Source organism: Gossypium arboreum, chromosome 13 (genome assembly GCF_025698485.1).
Source record: "Gossypium arboreum isolate Shixiya-1 chromosome 13, ASM2569848v2, whole genome shotgun sequence".
NCBI classification, from domain to species: Eukaryota; Viridiplantae; Streptophyta; class Magnoliopsida; order Malvales; family Malvaceae; genus Gossypium; species Gossypium arboreum.
The window spans coordinates 119,966,170-119,985,600 of NC_069082.1; the positions used below are offsets into that span (position 1 = coordinate 119,966,170).

At 35.7% G+C, this 19,431-nt stretch overlaps 1 long non-coding RNA gene and 3 pseudogenes across 1 annotated transcript; 3 read left to right on the plus strand and 1 right to left on the minus strand.

Moving 5' to 3' along the window:
* Positions 1-227: 227 nt before the first annotated feature.
* Positions 228-1,093, plus strand: LOC128286625 (germin-like protein subfamily 1 member 7; annotated as a pseudogene).
* Positions 1,094-2,403: 1,310 nt separating this feature from the next.
* Positions 2,404-3,314, plus strand: LOC108462796 (germin-like protein subfamily 1 member 18; annotated as a pseudogene).
* A 58-nt stretch (positions 3,315-3,372) lies between these two features.
* LOC108465762 (phenylacetaldehyde synthase-like) lies at positions 3,373-13,315 on the minus strand (annotated as a pseudogene).
* A 3,412-nt stretch (positions 13,316-16,727) lies between these two features.
* LOC128286626 (uncharacterized) lies at positions 16,728-19,011 on the plus strand. Its single transcript, XR_008277245.1, has 3 exons — positions 16,728-16,907; positions 17,824-17,865; positions 18,817-19,011. It is a non-coding gene; the product is annotated as an uncharacterized LOC128286626 (long non-coding RNA).
* Positions 19,012-19,431: the final 420 nt, after the last annotated feature.

A 19,431-nucleotide genomic window follows, 5' to 3' on the forward strand; every position in this document is an offset into this window, starting at 1 on the left:
ATTGTATTACTTCTTTTATGCAGGCCTGCTGATTCACTAAGTAATTAAAATTGATTCGGTTGTTTCTATATGTACTGTCAGCTATGGCATAAATTAAAGAAAATTAATTAAAATAAGCAAAAATCATAGACTGGTTCAGTGACTAGAACCTATAAATGGCGATTCATCCATGCAGAGCCTCTCATGCCCAAGAAAGAAATAGAAGCTAACTCTACCAAATACAAAAAATGGAAGCCCTTCAGATTATAGTAGCCATTTTCATCTTGGCTCTTGCATCGTCTTTGACCTTTGCCTCTGATCCTAGCCCTCTTCAGGACTTTTGTGTAGCCATTAATGATCCCAAGGGCTCTGGTATGTCTTCTCTTCAAATACTTTCATTTTTCTTAAGATATTTGTGTCTGTCTCTAATGTATATCCGGACACATGAATGGGATATCAATCATAAGACCGTTGACACTCATATCTATCACATCCATGTCCAACATATGCTGATATTCGGCACTTATATTCAAGTGTTAGTAACATGAAATCATCGACCGACATTTCTTGCTTTCATGCAGTGTTTGTCAACGGAAAATTCTGCAAAGACGCTTGCCAAAGCAGATGAATTCTACTTTTCAGGTCTCCATATCCGCAAAAACACATCCAACATATTTGGATCAACTGTCACACCTGTCAATGTTGCACAGATGCCAGGACTTCACACATTGGGGATATCTATGGTTCGAATTGACTATGCACCTAACGGTGGTCTGAACCCTCCTCACACTCACCCTCGTGCCTCAGAGATTCTAGTTGTTCTGGAAGGCACACTCCATGTCGGTTTCATTACATCGAATCCAGATAATCGTTTGATTTTAAAGTCCTATATCCCGGAGATGTCTTTGTTTTTCCTGTGGGTCTCATTCACTTTCAGTACAACATAGGGAACACCTATGCTGTCGCCTTTGCTGGTCTTAGCAGTGAAAATCCAGGGGTGATCACTATCGCAAATGCAGGATTTGGCTCAAACCCTTCCATTAATGCTGATATTCTTGCCAAGGCTTTTAATCTGGATAGGAAAATGGTGAAGAATCTTCAATCCGAATTCTAATGGGATAACAATAGGAGAAATGTTGAATGATGTTTGAAGTGGTCATTTGTTATTTATAGTAACATTAAATTTTATTTTATTTTCTGAAATATAAAATAAAAGATGTTCTTTGGGGGGCCTCTTCTTATGCAAACATGTTTAGCATATTATAAAATTGAAAGTTGTTTTTAATTTAAATCCATAAAGTAATTTAGATTTCACTTAAACATGAAAACATCTTTTTTATTAACCATTGAAATTCAAATATTATTCAAAATTTGTAATAATTGAATTTGGAAAAGATAAATTATATTTGTGTATATATAAATATTTCAATTGTCATCTATCTAAAACTATTTTTATGTATATAGCTAGGGATGATGTACATACAACCTGTTGCAGCAATTATAAATTTATATATAAGATAATTCAAGTTAATTTGGACAGAATAATATCATGTTATCCATAATCTATGATATATGTATATATACACGACTTGGGGTATTTATTTTTATTAGTTTGGCTCCTTGTTTTCATTTTGTAATTTTATTATCCAAATATAAATTTCTTTTAAAAATGTTAAGCCATACCACATATCAAGAAAAGTTAAAACATACTTCAATTTTTTTAAAAATAAAAATAGACATGAGAAATTAAAAGAAAATCATTAAGAAAACCAAAAAATTTTAAGAGTTAAAAACTATTAAAAAAACCTAAAAATTTCTTAATCTATTTTTGAAAATTATAAAAAATATTTTAAAAATTATAAGTATGCTAACCTTAAAAATATTTAAAAAATTCATTTTATTCTATAAACTTTTTTTATAGAAATTGTTCTAAACTGCTTCATTTATTTCCTCGGATTTAAATGCAAATAATCATTGGGATTTAAATTGCTCTTTTGCTGCAGCAGATGATATATATATATATATATATATATATATATATATATCAAATAATTTACCCAAGTTAGTTCGTTTGGGACCTTCCATCTGGTTAAATTCAAAGTAGCAGTTAACCAGAGCCACTTGATATATACCTTCAAAACCCAACCATTCAACCAGCCAAATTTTGCGTCAAGAAAAAATGTTTATTATTATAATTATAAATGAGGTCAAAGTTTTGAAATAGAAAAACAGTTGCAGATTCGAAACCAGTTTCTTCTCTTCTTAGAACTGGATTTCTAGCAGAAACAAGTGTATTCAATGGACACTATTTTCATATTAGGAACCTAATATCAGTGTCTTCAACATTAGCTGGACACCATCCTAACCCACAAATGGTCTTCCAAATATCTCTACTCTTTCGTTTCGTTTTACTTTCTTGCCACCTAAAACCCATCCTTTTCACAAATCTCATACTCATTTATTACCAGCAATTCATGGAAAATAATGAACTGCCTGTTGGTTTCCATCTATAAATAGGTTTATCTGCCATGCAAAGTTTCTCAATCTTCTCCCAAGCAATAGCGAACAACCAGCTAAGTTAACATATATCATAATGAAAGGGATTCGCTCCATTCTTATTGCTTTTGGCCTCTTTGCTTTTGCGTGCTCATCGGCCTCAGCATATGACCCCAGTCCTCTCCAGGACTTTTGTGTAGCTATCAAGGACATCAACAATAGCGGAACGCATTCAAGACTTTGTGTTAATGTTCATCCTCGTGATGTTAATAAAGCGTTAAGCTGAAACAACATTACGTTTCAATGTTCTAATATAACTTTTTAACATTTCTTAATTGCAGTGTTTGTAAATGGCAAATTTTGCAAAGACCCAAAGCTTGCAGTTGCAGAAGATTTCTTCTTTTCAGGCCCAAACAGGCCGGTGAACACATCAAATCCAGTTGGATCAAATGTCACCATGATCAATGTAGACCAAATACCAGGACATAACACTCTCGGCATATCTCTGGTTCGAATCGATTATGCACCTTATGGTGTCAACCCTCCCCAGTCCCTACATTCACCCTCGGGGATCCAAGATCTTGCTTGTTCTCGAAGGCACACTTTATGTCAGCTTCGTTACAGCGAACCTAGACAACCGTCTGTTCACTAAAATCCTAAACCCTGGAGATGTTTTTGTTTTCCCCTTTGGTTTGATTCATTTCCAGTTCTACATAGGAAAAACTGCGGCGGTTACCTTTGCTGGTCTCAGCAGCCAAAATGCTGGGGTTATCACTATAGCTAACTCAGTCTTTGGCTCAAACCGACCGATCAACCCAGATGTTTTGGCCAAGGCGTGAATTTATACAAATTTATACAATTAGAAAGATAAGTAAAAATAACTGAAAAAAAATAAAATCTCGTGAATTTTTTTCTTCTTTTCCACAATCAAATTACATGAGTAGATAAAAATTACCGAAGACTATACAAAATCGACGTAACAAACGGGTTTTGGCACATAAAACTTCAGTACACAAAGTATAGAAGCCCATACTTAACATTCCAACTTATACACACACCCACTACATTTATACAAATAAACTTGCTAATCCCGAATATGGATTAACTTTCCTTCAGCCGATTCGCTTACTAGCGACATTTGGTTGAATTAAAAGTACAACTTGAGTGGCGTTGAAACAAACAGTCCACATCTTTCTTTCTTTTTTCCTAAATCTTACTACATTAATAAACTTTGAGCTTTGTCTTGGATGAGTTTCCACAAGGCATCCATATGGTGTTGTTGAGTCAGAGTTGTTCCAATGGCACATCGAATTACATAAATCCCACTCAACACTGCATGGCTCATGAACGCTCTTCCACCTGAATTTATGGCCTCCACCAATTTACAGTTCAAATCCTCCTCCACCACCTTGGGCTTCAACCTGAAGCAAACCAATGCGAACTTTCTGGGCACTACGATCTCAAACCTCTCATCTTCTCCCACAAGTGCTTCGAATCGTTTAGCCATGGCGATATCGCTTTGAATGTGGTACATCAAGTTAGCCAGACCATGTCGGGGAATCACAACCCAAAGCTTCAAAGCCTTGATACGCCTACTCAATGCTATCTGCCAATCTTTGTAGTCCACTACTGCTTTGGATTTACTTGCGTTGTTTCTTAGAATTTCAGGGTCAGTTGACAATGAATCCACCAACAACTTCGGTTCCTTGATCCACAGACAACAACAATCCATGTTTGTGAGAAACTTGTTGGTGTTTGACACACTTTATCCGGATGAAATATGAACTTCAGTCTGGATCTTAAACAACAGCGTAATAGGCTCTGAGCTTGTGGAAGAAACAAACAGATTTTGCAAGGGAAAACAAGAACAAAAATGAAAGCAAAGAAAAATGGAGCATAAATTGAATGAAATTCAATATTTTTCATTTAAATGAACTTTGGCATGAAGCCATTACATATACCAGACATTGGCTGGTCAAAATCAACAAATTCATCACCTAAACATTACCTAACTCCACTTAATTTATTGGAACTAGCTAAATTTGACTTGCACACTAAAGTAAAGCTGGTAATCAGCTTTTTCATCATCAAGTTACATCAATCCAAACATAGTTCAAAATGAACTAGATCACAAAACATTGTTAAAAAGAAACAAAATGAAAATTGAGATGAAATAGTAGCATTAGCATCCTTAGTTGCATGTATTTCATCCGGAAGACTTATGTGCATGAATTCTTTTTTGGATGCATGAGCTGCATGGAGGGCCATTCTCTAACACTCTTCCTTGGTCTCCGTGCTGCTAACTCATAACTGCTTCCTCAATTTGATGAACTTTGACACACCAAGAGCCTTTGTGAAGATATCAGCAACCTGTTCTTCTAAATTGCAATGAATCAGCTCTACCTCTCGAGCTTGTTCCATTTCCCTTACCACATGTAGCTTGATGCTGAAATGCTTTGTTCTACCATGGAAAACAGGAATTTTTGCAATTGCAACAACAGACATGTTATCACAATAGATCTCTGTTGCTTCTATTTGATGTAGGTTCAAATCAGCTAGGATTTTTCTTAGCCAAATGGCTTGGTTGACTGCTCCAACAGCTGCCACATACTCAGCTTCAGCTGTGGATTGAGCCACTATTGATTGCTTCTTTGAACTCCAGCAAAACATTGCTGAACCAAGTGTAAATGCATAACCTGAAGTGCTTTTCATGTCATCCTTTGAACCAGCCCAGTCACTGTCAGTGTAGCCTATCAGCTTCAGGTCTTCACTTCTGCTAAATTGTAATCCATAGCTCAAGGTGCCTTTAATGTACCTGAGCACTCTCTTTGCTACTTGAAGATGCTACTTGTTACAGCAATGCATGAACCTTGATAGCATACTCATAACTAACATGATATCAGGTCTGGTTGCTGTCAAATACAACAAACAACCAACTAAAATCTTATAGGCAGGCTCACTAACCTGTTCATGATTTCCTTGACTCGATAGCTTCATTCCAACAGCTATAGGTGTGCTTGTTGGCTTGCAATTCTCCATAGAAAATTTGCTTAGAATTTTTGCAGCAAATGTCTTTTGTCCCAATAAGATTCCACTATGAGTTTGTTGCACCTCCATTCCAAAAAAGTAAGTCATCTGCCCCAAATCTGACATTTCAAACATGTCTTTCATTTTGGCTTTGAAATCAGCCAGTATATTCTGGTCTCTTCCTGTCACTAAGAGGTCATCAATATAAAGGGACACAATGAGCTGTGCTTCAGCTTGTTCCTTTTTGACATAGAGTGTTGGCTCACTCATGCTTCTCTCGAATCCTAGGCTCAACAAATAGCTGTCAATCCTAACATACCAAGCTCTAGGAGCTTGTTTCAGGCCATACAAGGCCTTTTTAAGCCTGTATACTTTGTGCTCTTCACCAGGCAATTTGAATCCTTCAGGCTGTTCTACATAAATTTCTTCTTCAAGGAATCCATTTAGGAAGGCTGACTTCACATCTAGTTGGTGTATGATCCATTGCTTTTGTGCAGCCAAAGCAATTATCAATCTGATTGTGTCAAGCCTTGCTTCTGGTGCAAACGTTTCCATGTAGTCCAGACCATATTGTTGATTGAACCCCTTGAGAACAAGTCTAGCTTTCAGCTTGTTTAAACTTCCATCAGCATTCTGTTTTGTTCGATAGACCCATTTGATACCAATGGTCTTTCTGTTGGCAGGTCTTTCAGTCTGCTCCTATGTCTGATTCTTTTTAATCATTTTAATTTCATCAATCATGACTTGCTTCCACCCTTCATCAGCTTCAGCTTCTTCAAAACTGGTTGGCTCCACTACAGCTGTAGCACCCCAAACCCGACCCAGCGTTAAGGCCCTATATCCGACGTGCCATATTGAAGTCAAAAACCCGTGTTCCCTTTTTAGTGTTTTAAAAAGTCGACTTTTGTCAAACTAGCCAAGTGAATGGAAGCTGGGCACGAAGTAGGTATCCATAACAGAGGAGGTGAGCCATGAAGGCTGCTTAAGTACCAAGCTCTCCGATTGGATCCAATCCTAGACATGCCCACATCCATTGCCACACTTGGTTATAACAAGTTGAAATTTCTTTGAGTGATTATCTTTGGTAAATCGAATATTCGTGACGTCGTGTTATTTAAAAAAAAAACAAGTATCGTTTTGAAATCACGCCCTAAGTCTAGCCCATTTGAATTAGTATCCATCAATTTAAAGTTGTTTAAAATAATATAATCCCAGAAAATCAAAGAAGAAAATTAAGTTAAAATGGCCTTATTACAACCCAAAAATTAAATAGTAATTAAAAATAACATAAGAAAACCAATCTCTTTTTCAAACCCAAAAGTATTCACCATAGCCACTCTGAATCCCCTCCGGCTCCAAGTCACCCACATCAAGACTCACCTGCAAGGTTAAAGAAGGGGTGAGTTTGGGGAAACTCAGTGTGGAAGGAAAACCCATTCAAAGCCCAAGTCAGCTCAAGCCCATTGGGCCTAAGCCCATTCAGTAACAGTGATACTGGGCGAGCCCTTTTCAGATTACAATAAATTGGGCCTTAGCCCCTTTTTCAGATAACAGTATGGCTCATAGGCCCATTTCCAAATACATGCAACATCAATAACATATACAAGCCCATTTGGGGAGACTACTCAACCCACCAACCACTACACTCCACCCGTATCAGCCATACACTCTATGTGGGGAATAGCTCAATCCACCCAGCCCAACACTCCACGATTTGACCTTGTTGCTCGATTAACGATAAATTGAGGCAAAGCCTCCAGTACGTGGACAAGCCACTTTCAGTACTTCCTCCGTCAATATCCCAGTCCCATGCATCAGATAATAACAACATGGCATGCAGTAAATAACAACAGTCAAACATGTATTTAGGTCAATTTAATCCTAGGGGTATTTCGGTAATTTATCTCGGAGGGATAAAACTGTAAATTTTTCACTTTTAAAGATATTTCAGTAATTTATCTATTTTAGGGTTTTTCATGCATATTCCTACCTTTCACGTACTAATATAATCACTACCAAGGGTTCTTACCAAATTGGGCCCGTTGGCCCATCATTCCAATTTTGGCCCATTAAGTGCAAAAATATCGAGGGCACAGAAATCATGCACTTTGCAGTCCAAACATTGCAGCTTACCAAAAACATTAATCGATTTACCTCACGAGCATTCGCACACTAGCAAATCTACAAAATACCGATTTTCGGCATTTCGGCTTTTCGGCTTTTTGGCTTTTGCCGATATAGACTAAGAAAGAGGGTGTTAGTTACACACCTAGTTTGCGACGATATGCTGACGAGATCCACACACGAACCACCTACAATTGGATTACTAACACGTTAATCTAACTATTCAAATACAAACTACGTATTAACCCCTTACAATTTTCGGCCAACCACACCTACAGGTCATAGTAAGCTTATAAGAAATCAATAAGCAACTCATTAACAAACTTTTGTCAATGTTTACCACATAATCATAATTTCATTGCAAGCTGTCTTCCTGAGCAACAGTCACTAAATCATTTATAACTAGAGCTACGAAACTCCAAATCAAGTGCCGTTAATTTTTCCTAAAAATAGACTCATATATATTCTATCCATAAAATTTTCAGAATTTTTGGTTTAGCCAATCAATACCAGACTTTTCTCAAAGTTTCCCATGTTTCACTATTTGACTAATCTGACCACTCTTCATTACGAATCAAATTTCTCATTGTACAGAATTCAAAATATGTTCTCGTTTATTTCATTTGAAGCTAGACTCATTAAGCGTTAATTATATAATTTATTCAGCTTCTAATTCATCTCCCACAATCTATGGTGATTTTCCAAATTCACATTACTGTTGCTGTCCCAAGCAGATTTATTACCAAATCACTCTTTCACACACCTATCTTGCATGCATGTTATTTAAACATGTATATCACCAATCAATCATCACATATCTATGATTTTTACTTAAGCATAATCTCCATTTCATCATTTTAAAGCACAACATGTTAGCCGATTTTTCCCTTTAGCATCTAAGGCACATGCATGATCATTTGTTTGGCTCAACTTCACTTATCTTCCATTTTTCATCAAAAGAACATGAAACAACAACTATTTTCTTCATTTTAATTCATGACCAGATGCTCACAACACACCCAAAAACCAACATATGCTTCAAGAGTTAAGGTAGAATTAAGAAGAACTCATGAACATCAAGATAGAAGCAAACTACCATGAACTTACCTTTAATTTTCTTCCCCAAGTGACCGATGGTTCAAGAGCTTTCTCCTCTCCTTTCTCTTCTCTAACTTTCGGCTATGATGAACAAAGATGGACAAAACTTTGTTCTTTTCACCCCTTTTTCTTTTAATAAAATTTCATATTTCACCCATTTAATTCTTTAATACAAAAGACATGAAATGCCCATCATGGAACATTTACCTAACCCATTATCATGGAACATTTACCTAACCCATTATCAATTTTTATCAATTTGTACCATAAATTATGGATATCAAGTGCACATATTGTCTTCAACAACATGATGGCCGGCCACTTCATGTAAAATGGGAGGTTTGTCATGCAAATCCTCCTATTTTGCACTCCTATTTGTTTGGCCACTTCAATTTAGCATATAGCATTTTCAAACATTTTCACATAGGTCCTATTTCATAATTTCACCCCCTTTTTCTTATGGAACAAAAATTAACTAAAATTGTCGGGTTCTATCTTAAGCTTGGGCCTTCTAGAGGCCCACTAACATAATTAAACCTATGCCAACATTCACAGAATTCCCAAAAATTAGGGCGTTACAATAGCAACTTGTGCTCTTTCATAAATTTCAACTAACTGGTCCCTCTAACTGGCACATCATCAATATTCATTTTTGGATCAACTTGATCAAGTTCAATCTGACCTGCTCTGGGTTCTCTAGAAACATCTTCAGCTTCATTTCTTTCCTATTTCCTCTGAGCCTTCTCATCAAACACAACATCCCTGTTCACTTGAATTTTGTTTGTTACAGAATTTAAAATCCTGTACCCTTTCTTGACCATACTATAGCCTATTAGAATTCCAAGCACAGCCCTCTTGGATAGCTTGTTCCTTTTTACTACTGGTATATGGCTGTAACATAGACAACCAAAGACTTTTAGATGAGCCAAAGATGGCTTGAACCCGAACCAGGCCTCGAATGGAGTTTTGTGAGCCAAAATTTTAGTTGGAAGCCTATTTTGAAGGTACACAGCAGTGTTAACTGCTTCAACCCACATGGTCTTGGGCAAATTCTTCTGAAATAGGAGACATCTAGTCATATCCATCAGACTCCTATTTTTCCTTTCACTTACCCCATTTTGCTGAAGTGTATAAACATTGGTTAACTAGTGTTTGATGCCTGCATCATTGTACAAAGCTTGGAACTGAGCTGAGGTGTACTCAGCTCTATTGTCTGACTTGATGGTCTTGAGTTTGCTGTTTCTGTTTCAGCTGCAGCTTTAAACTTCAAAAAAACTTGAGCTACCTCAGACTTGTGCTTCAAAAAGAAAATCCAACAATATCTGGTACTATCATCAATGAAAAGAATGAAGTACCTGTTGCCATTGAGTGACTCAGTTTTCATGGAGCCACATACATCAGTGTGCACCAATTCTAACTTGTTTAATGCTCTCTAGGTTGTGTTTGCAGGAAATGAGAGCCTGGCTTGCTTTCCCATCTGACAGACTTCACAAACATCTTTATTTTGAGCTGACTTAATGAAGTTTTCAACCATATCCTTACTGACCATTCGAGCCATCGATCTAAAGTTGGCTTGACTAAGTCTTTGATGCCAAAGCTTAGAATCTTCTGTTGAGGCAACACAAAGCTTAGTGTGAGTCACCTGACCAGTTGACTTCAAAACATTTGTTAAGCATAGTGACTGTCATGAGGCTTGATCCATTTGGATCAGTAATTTGACATTTCTGGCCCTTGAACAAAACTGAGTAACCCTTTTCTAACAGCTGAGCAATACTGACAAGGTTCTTGTCAATCTCAGATACCAGCAGCACATTTGTGATGACTTTGTCACCATTGGAAATGCATATTAGCACATCTCCCTTTCCTTCAGCCTTAATGAACTGAACGTTTCCAATTTTCACGTTGGTTTTGCAGGATCTGTCCAAGGTTTTGAAAATGGTTGCATCTGGTGACATGTGGTTAGTGCAACCACTATCCAACAACCAACCTTTTAGGCCCTTGCTCTGACTAGGTAAGCATGACACAGCAAAGACCTGCTCTTCATGGTCACTGTTGTCTTTAGCTATTCGAGCTTCAACATCCTTGTGTTGTGCTTGGTTTTGCCCAGGTCTGCCTTTTTCTTTACAGACCCTTTCAACATGGCCCTTCTTCTTGCAATGTTGACACAAGGCATCTGGTCTGAACTAGCATTTGGCCTCTGGATGACTAGGCCTTTTACAAAATCTGCAAAGTTGATCTCCTCTTACAGCATCAGGCTTAGGCCTGCTTCTCCAGTTCATCTTGCCTTTATAGGCTAAGGTGCTCAAGGCTGCTTTGGCCTTAGCTTGAAAAGCACCCTCCTAGTGCTCTTCCATCCTGCTAGCTCTCCTTTGCTCCTGAGCATAGAGGGCATTAATGAGCTCAGTTAGGGAGATGCTTGCAAGATCTCTCGAATCCTCTAGGGATAAGATTTTTGCCCCATATCTTTCAGGCAATATTGAAAGCACCTTCTTCACAATCTTTGCCTCACTGAACTGTTCTCCTAGCAACCTTATGCTGTTCATAACACCCATGATTCTATCTGAATACTGCTTCACTGTCTCTTCCTCCTTCATATTTAAATTTTCAAAATCTCTCCTCAAGTTCAATAGCTGCTGTTGCCTTGTCCTTTTGTGCCTTAGAATTCCTCATTGAGCTTGTCCTAGGCCTATTTTAGAGTCTCACAAGTCATGATTTTGGTGAAAATAACATTAGACACACAGTTCTGAATACAGGACATGGCCTTATGCCTTTTGGTCCTCTCATTTACGTGTTGCCTGATTTGAGCCACTGTGGGGTTGGCTCTGAGTGGAGCTAGCTCAGTATCAGTGTTGAAAACTTCCCACAGATCAAAGGCTTGCAGGTAAGTCCTCATCTTGACAACCCATATGTGGAACCCTTCACCATTAAAGACTGGTGGTGCTGTAGGAGAAAAGCCTGATGAAGCCATTCAGTTTACTACAACAGGTCCTCTAAGATGAAAGCTCTAATACCAATTGTTATGTTTGACACACTTTATCCGGATGAAATATGAACTTCAGTCTGGATCTTAAACAACAGCGTAGTATATCCAGATGAAGAATGAAGAAAAAAGCTAAGTCTTGAGCTACAAGGCTTTAAGCTTGTGGAAGAAACAAACAGATTTTGCAAGGGAAAACAAGAACAAAAATGAAAGCAAAGAAAAATAGAGCATAAATTGAATGAAATTTAATATTTTTCATTAAAATGAACTTTGGCATGAAGCCATTACATATACCAGACATTGACTGGTCAAAATCAACAAATTCATCACCTAAACATTACCTAACTCCACTTAATTTATTGGAACTAGATAAATTTGACTTGCACACTAAAGCAAAGCTGGTAATCAGCTCTTTCATCGTCAAGTTATATCAATTGTCATCCAAACATAGTTCAAAATGAACTAGATCACAAAACATTATTAAAAAGAAACAAAATGAAAACTGAGATGAAACAGTAGCATTAGCATCCTCAGTTGCATGTATTTCATCCGGAAGACTTATGTGCATGAATTCTTTTTTGGATGCATGAGCTGCATGGAGGGCCATTCTCTAACAAAACCATTTATGTGGATTCATGCTGATGGAGTTAGCAAGCTCCACTCCATCAAGATAATGGCGGAGCTCGGGGCAAATACAGCCACTTCCTCATATGCTGCATCAATGTGAAGCCAAAGCTTGAATCCCATTGCAACTTTGCCCAACTCTGCAATAGGAGCGACAGCTCCAGAGGGTGTAGTCCCAATGGTTGCACATAAAATAATGGCACCAAACTAGATTTGATATCCTCTTCAATGGCGGCGAAGTTTTTCAGTGACAACAAAACTCTATCGAAAAAATGTTTCAATTAACCGAAAATTTGATGGGGAATGCCTACGAGTTTATTGCTTTTGAAAAGTGAAATACGTTTGATCCGACGATAAACCACCAGTTTGGTTATGTTTTCCCACCCTCCAAGCTCTTTCAAGGCTTTGTCCTTGCAATAGCTAAAACGTAAACAATGACCTCACATGTACGCCATGCAAGACGCCACCTCGGTTCCGGAGAACAAGAAGGAAGATGGTAGCTTAAGCATTTTGCCCGTCAAATCCAAGACAATGGATTCGAGTTCATCGCCGCCGGTGGATTTAAATCCGATTGAAACCAACGACATTAAAACCCGAACAAAGCATTTCCCAAGAAAGCCAAGAAGGTGCTAGCATTTGCATGGAAATAGGAGAAGAAGTTGGGACTTTGCCAATGAGTCAGTCTACGGTGATTCAATTGTCGACATCTTCGAGTATGTCTTGGAGTGGTTCAGGAAATAAGGGGTGAGTCGAGCAACATGGCCGACAAATAACCGGGCTCAATAGTGCTTTGAACTAGGTATTTCTCAACGTTTTCGTAGTAATCAGCAATGAAATCAATCACTGCTTTGGACTCGTTTGAGAAGGTCACTGGATCAAGGGGAAGGAATTTTTTTCTTGACTCACTTCCCATTTTATCAATATGTAAATGCTTCTTTGTTTCAATGGGTATATCGGTATAATGAACACAAAAAAGATGGTATATTTGTATATTGAATGGAAGCAGACCTAGAGGGGTATATATTTAGCAAAAATGAGAGGAATTAGGCTTTAGAAAGCGACAATAATAGTTAGGTTTGATTACAAAAATGTCACATTTGATATATATAACGTGGAAAACTAAATAAAATAAAAATTAAATTAAATAAACCAAAATTTGATTAATAAAAAAGTAAATATTAAACCTACACAAGCAAAAACTTCATACTCTCTGTTTAAGTGGATGATCATTTTCTCGAAAGAAATTTTCATTTAAAATAATATTTTAAATTAATGTCATATTATTAATGTGAACTTGATAATTTAAAAAAAAAATTCCTTTCAAATTTTCATTGGTCGGTTTAGTAATTCACTAATGATATTAACACAACTACCATAATAAAATACATATTAAGCGTACAGATACAACATTAAATATTTTACAAATTGTGGTAGGTCAGCTATTGGAAAATGACGCATCCCCTTCAATATGGGATGTGCTTCTCATATAGATACAACATTAAATATTTCACTAACCGGTACGACACGTTTAAAAATGAAAAACACGTTTTCGTAGAAGCGTTTTCAACCCTGAAAATTTTAAAATGTGCTTCTCAATTTTTGAATATATTTAGGGATTCCCGAGATATCTAAAAAAAGGATTGAGATTCTTGGGGCACAATAAAACTTTTCAAGAGAGTTACAAATGGTAGAGTGAAAATGCTCTTCTCAAAACGCGCTTTTAGTGAAATAACAAAAATATGCATTGAAAGCACACTCAACTCAACACTTTGTTCTTTCTCTTTTTAAAATCGACCTATTCCAATAAATATAGTGAAAATCAGCGTAATTCTGCAAAAACTTTTTAAAAATAACATATACTATTAATTTAGCCTATTTCTTTGCTCTGCATATAGTATTAATTTAGCCTGTTTCTTTGCTCTGCCCGACTTAGGGCTAAGAAGAACACCTTATTTTATTTTTTTTTCATTTTTTGGGTTTGGCATAATTTGTTTTGTTTGTAGGATTGTTTTTTCCGCTTTGGATCAGAAATTTGACCAAAATCATAAAAAAGAAAATTAGTTTTACTTGTTTTTTATGGATTATAGATTAATTTTGATATAATTGATCCAATCCGATAGTTTAGTCTCGATACAATTAAATTTGAAAAAGGTCTTTAATAAATTAGAAAAAAATTTAAATTGATTACTTTTACTTAAAATATTTAAGGAATAATGTCACATTTAATATATGCATTCTTATAAAATGTTCAATGTAATACATGTACTTTGAAAATGTCTAATGTGATACCTAAAATATCAATATGTGTTTTATTATGTACTTGTACTTTTATAAAATGCCCAATATGGTAGTTGTACTTTGAAAATGTCCAATTTAGTAAATAAACTATGAATGTGTGTTTTATTATAGTACTTGGTATTAACATTGTTAGTGAATTGTTAAACTAGCCAATGAAAATTCGACATGTTAATTTTTTTCAAATCTAACATTACCTGAAAAACTAAATAAAATTAATTTTAATTTAATTTAAAAAACTAAACATATGGTTAAAAAAAGAAGTAAATATTAAACTTACATAAGAAAAACGCCATCTTCTCCATTTAAGTAAATGATCATCTTCTCTAAAAAAATTATTTTAAATTAATTTTAAGTAATATTTTTTATGTACAAGTTCTTTCATGTAAGTTAGTATTTAACTATATTTTAACCATATCTTTGGTTATTTGTTTTTATTTTTTTACTTAGCGTGTTGAAGTTTTATTGACTGGTTTAGTAATTCATTAATGATATTAACACTAACTACCATAATAAAATACATATTAATAATACAAATACCACATTAAATATTTTATAAAAGTATAGGCAAATCTAACATTATCTTAATACTTGATTAATTAAGCCAAAGATGCAAAGTTGTTGTATAGGCATGTACACTTCAAAAAATGTTGTCTTGATTCACTAGAAGTTTTATAATATTTATATAAATAATAATTTGAAGGTGGTACTTGCAACTTACTGATTGAGATTTCTTTTGTTGTTATCTTTTGACTCATTATTTGTAACTAATTTTGTGTAATTTCATGTAGTAAATTTCGTGGTTAATTTGAATAAATAAATAGAAAATCTAAATTAATATTGATAATTGGAAGTAATTTAGTTTTCTTATTAATATATGCTATCCAAAAATTTAAATAGAGATATCCAATAATGGAAAGTTTAATCGGCTTAAAATTGTTTTTTTATGACAATTAGTTCAACGAAGAAAAAAGAAGTTAGGTCTGTGGCTATAATGACCTTTTGTTGCGTATGACTAGCGTCACATATTAATATTGTGAACCATAAAAATTTTTGCTTCATACTTCATGTCTCTATCGTTGAAAATTAAGGATGTAGAAGAGGTCTTGTATTTTTTACGCAACTAACTCTAAGGTGAAAATTAAGGATTTCAGGGGTCGGGATTTTTTTCGCAATTGATTTAAAGTGAAAATCAAGGATATACGAGGGGTTGGGGTTTTTTATGCACTTACTTAAAAGAATTAATTATTTATGAAAATGATTCAATTTAAAATTTATATGTATAAATGATTTGTTCTTTATAATGATATAAGAGGGGTACTGCCTGACACATTAGCGGCATCGCTCCCTCATCATTAGGCAATCATCGTATTTTTAAAAAAATAATCTTTTTAGGAGTCGCCACTGTATAAGACAACACCACTATGTATTATTTAAAATACCTGTTAAAAAATATTTTTTTCTTTTTTTCATTCCTGAATATTCGTATTTTTAACTTATATTTTGAAAAATAGATATGGTGTCGCCTGACACGGTGGCGGCACCAAAAAAATTTATTTTCCTTTTTAAAAAATTGATAATTGACTAGTGATGAGGGAACGTGCCGCTGGTGTATCAAGTAACACCGGCGATCAATGTAAAGAAGAGTCATTTACATTCATAAATTTTGACTTTAATTATTTTCGTAAATAATTAATGTAACGCCCCAATTTTCGGGAATTCTGTGAATGTTGACAAAATTTCATGCTTTGATTTTGTCATTTGTGAGTGAAATTATGAAATAGGACCTATGTGAAAATGTTTGAAAATGATATAGGCTAAATTGAAGTGGCCAAATAAATAGGAGTGCAAAATAGGAGGATTTGCATGATAAACCTCCCATTTTACATGAAGTGGCCAACCATCATATTGTTGTAGACAAAATGTACACTTGATATCCATAATTTATGGTACAAATTGATACAAATTGATAATAGGTTAGGTAAATGTTCCATGATAATGGGTTAGGTAAATGTTTCATAATAATAGGTTAGGTAAATGTTCCATGATAATGGGTTAGGTAAATGTTTCATAATAATGAGTTAGGTAAATGTTTCATGATAAGAATTCCATGTCTTTTGTATTAAAGAATTAAATGGATGAAATATGAAGTTTTATTAAAAGAAAAAGGGGTGAAAAGAACAAAGTTTTGTCCATCTTTGTTCATCATAGCTGAAAGTTAAAGAAGAGAAAGGAGAGGAGAAAGCTCTTGAGTATTTGGTCATTAGGAGGAGGAAAATTGAAGGTAAGTTCTTGGTACCTTGCTTCTATTTTGAGGTTCATGAGTTCTTCTTGATTCTACCTTAACTCTTGAAGTATATTTTGATTTTTAGTTGTGTTGTGAGCATTTGGTCATGAATTAAAATGAAGGAAATGGTTGTTGTTTCATGTTCTTTTGATGAAAAATGGAAGATAGGTGAAGTTGAGCCAAACAAATGAACATGCATGTGCCTTAGATGTTAAAGGGAAAAATCAGCTAACATGTTGTGCTTTAAAATGATGAAATGGAGATTATACTTAAGTAAAATCATAGATATGTGATGATTGATTGGTGATATAAATGTTTAAATAACATGCATGCAAGGTATGTGTGAAAGAGTGATTTGGTAATAAATCTGCTTGGGACAGCAGCAGTAACGTGACTTTGGAAAATCACCATAAATTGTGGGAGAAGAATTAGAAGCTGAATAAATTATGCAATTAAAGCTTAATGAGTCTAGTTTCAAATGGAATAAACTAGAACATATTTTGAATTCTGTAGAATGAGAAAATTGATTCGTAATGAAAAGTGGTCAGATTAGTCAAACAGTGAAACATGCGAAACTTTGAGAAAAATCTGGTATTGATTGGCCAAACCAAAAATTCTGAAAATTTTATGGATAGAAGATATATGAGTCTATTTTCAAGGAAAATTAACGGTACTTGATTTGGAGTTTCGGAGCTCCAGTTATAAATGATTTAGTGACTGTTACTCAGGAAGACAGCTTGCAGTGAAATTATGATTATGTGGTAAACATTGACAAAAATTTGTTAATGAGTTGCTTATTGATTTCTTATAAGCTTACTATGATTTGTAGGTGTGGTTGGCCGAATATTGTAAGGGGTTAATATGTAGTTTGTATTTGAATAGTTAGATTAACGTGTTAGTAATCCAATTGTAGGCGGTTCGTGTGTGGATCTCGTCAACATATCGTCGCAAACAGGTGTGTAACTAACACCCTCTTTCTTAGTCTGGATCGGCAAAAGTCGAAAAGCCGAAATGCCGAAAATCGGTATTTTGTAGATTTGCGAGTGTGCGAATGCTCGTGAGGTAAATCGATTAATGTTTTTGGTAAACTGCAAAATTTGGACTGCAAAGTGCATGATTTCTGTGCCCTCGATATTTTTGGGCTTAATGGGCCAAAATTGGAATGATGGGCCAACGGGCCCAATTCGGTAAGAACCCTCGGTACGTGATTCTGTTAGTACGTGAAAAGTAGGAATATGTATGAAAAACCCTAAATAGATAAATTACTGAAATACCTTTAAAAGTGAAAAATTTACAGTTTTACCCCTAGTAGATAAATTACCAAAATACCCCTAGGGTTAAATTGACCTAAATGCATGTTTGATCGTTGTTATTTTGCATGCCATGTTGTTATTATCGATGCATGGACTGGGATATTGACGGAGGAAGTACTGAAAGTGGCTTGTCCACGATCTTGGAGGCTTTGCCTCAATTAATCGATAACTGAGCAAAGCAAGGTCAAAATGTGGAGTGTTGGGTGGGTGGGTTGAGCTATTCCCACATGGAGTGTATGGGTGGTACGGGTGGAGTGTAGTGGTTGGTGGGTTGAGTAGTCTCCCAAATGGGCTTGCATATGTTTCTTGATGTTGCATGTATTTTGAAATGGGCCTATGGGCCATACCGTTATCTGAATAAGAGACTAAGGCCCATTTTTATTGTCTGAAAAGGGCTCGCCCACCACCACTGTTACCCAAATGGGCTTGCATATGTTTACTGATGTTGCATGTATTTTGAAATGGGCCTATGGGCCATACTGTTACCTGAATGGGCTTAGGCCCAATAGGCTTGAGTTGACTTGGGCTTTGAATGGGTTTTCCTTACACACTGAGTTTCCCCAAACTCACCCCTTTTATTTTCATCCACGCAGGAAATCCCCAACCATAGTGGGCTTGGAGCTGTGAGGGAATTCGGAGTGGCCACCAGTTCTGAAAGTTTGATTTTCCTCTGGTGAACTGGACATCCTTTTATTTACGTTTGAAGTTTTGGGTTTTTTTCAATGTAATAAGGCCGCTTAATTATTTTTGATGGTTTTAATATGTATTACTAAGATAGGTATTACTTATTTTAACTGTTGAAACTGGATAGCTTTAGGGCGCATTTTCAAAAACAACAGTTGATTTCAAAATAACACGACAACAAGCAAAGCTTCCGCAATGAAAGTATTTTCCAAAATTAATCACTTTTCCTAAAAATGACTTAATCAAATCGGTTTCCTAGAAATATCTATGACATTAAGGTGTGGCAATGGCGGTATGCATGTTCAGGATTGGACGAAGGAGCTTGGTATTTAGCAATCCGATGGACTCACCATCTCTTTTCCGGTTTCCTACCTGGTGCACAGCTTCCATTCACTTTAACCCTTAATGAATTAATCTTTTGAACATCAAGTACGATTTTCTAGACTTAGAATGAAATTTTTTTTTTTTTACGTTTTTGATGTGGCATGCCGGATCCGGCCATAACTTCTGGGCCGGGTTTGGGG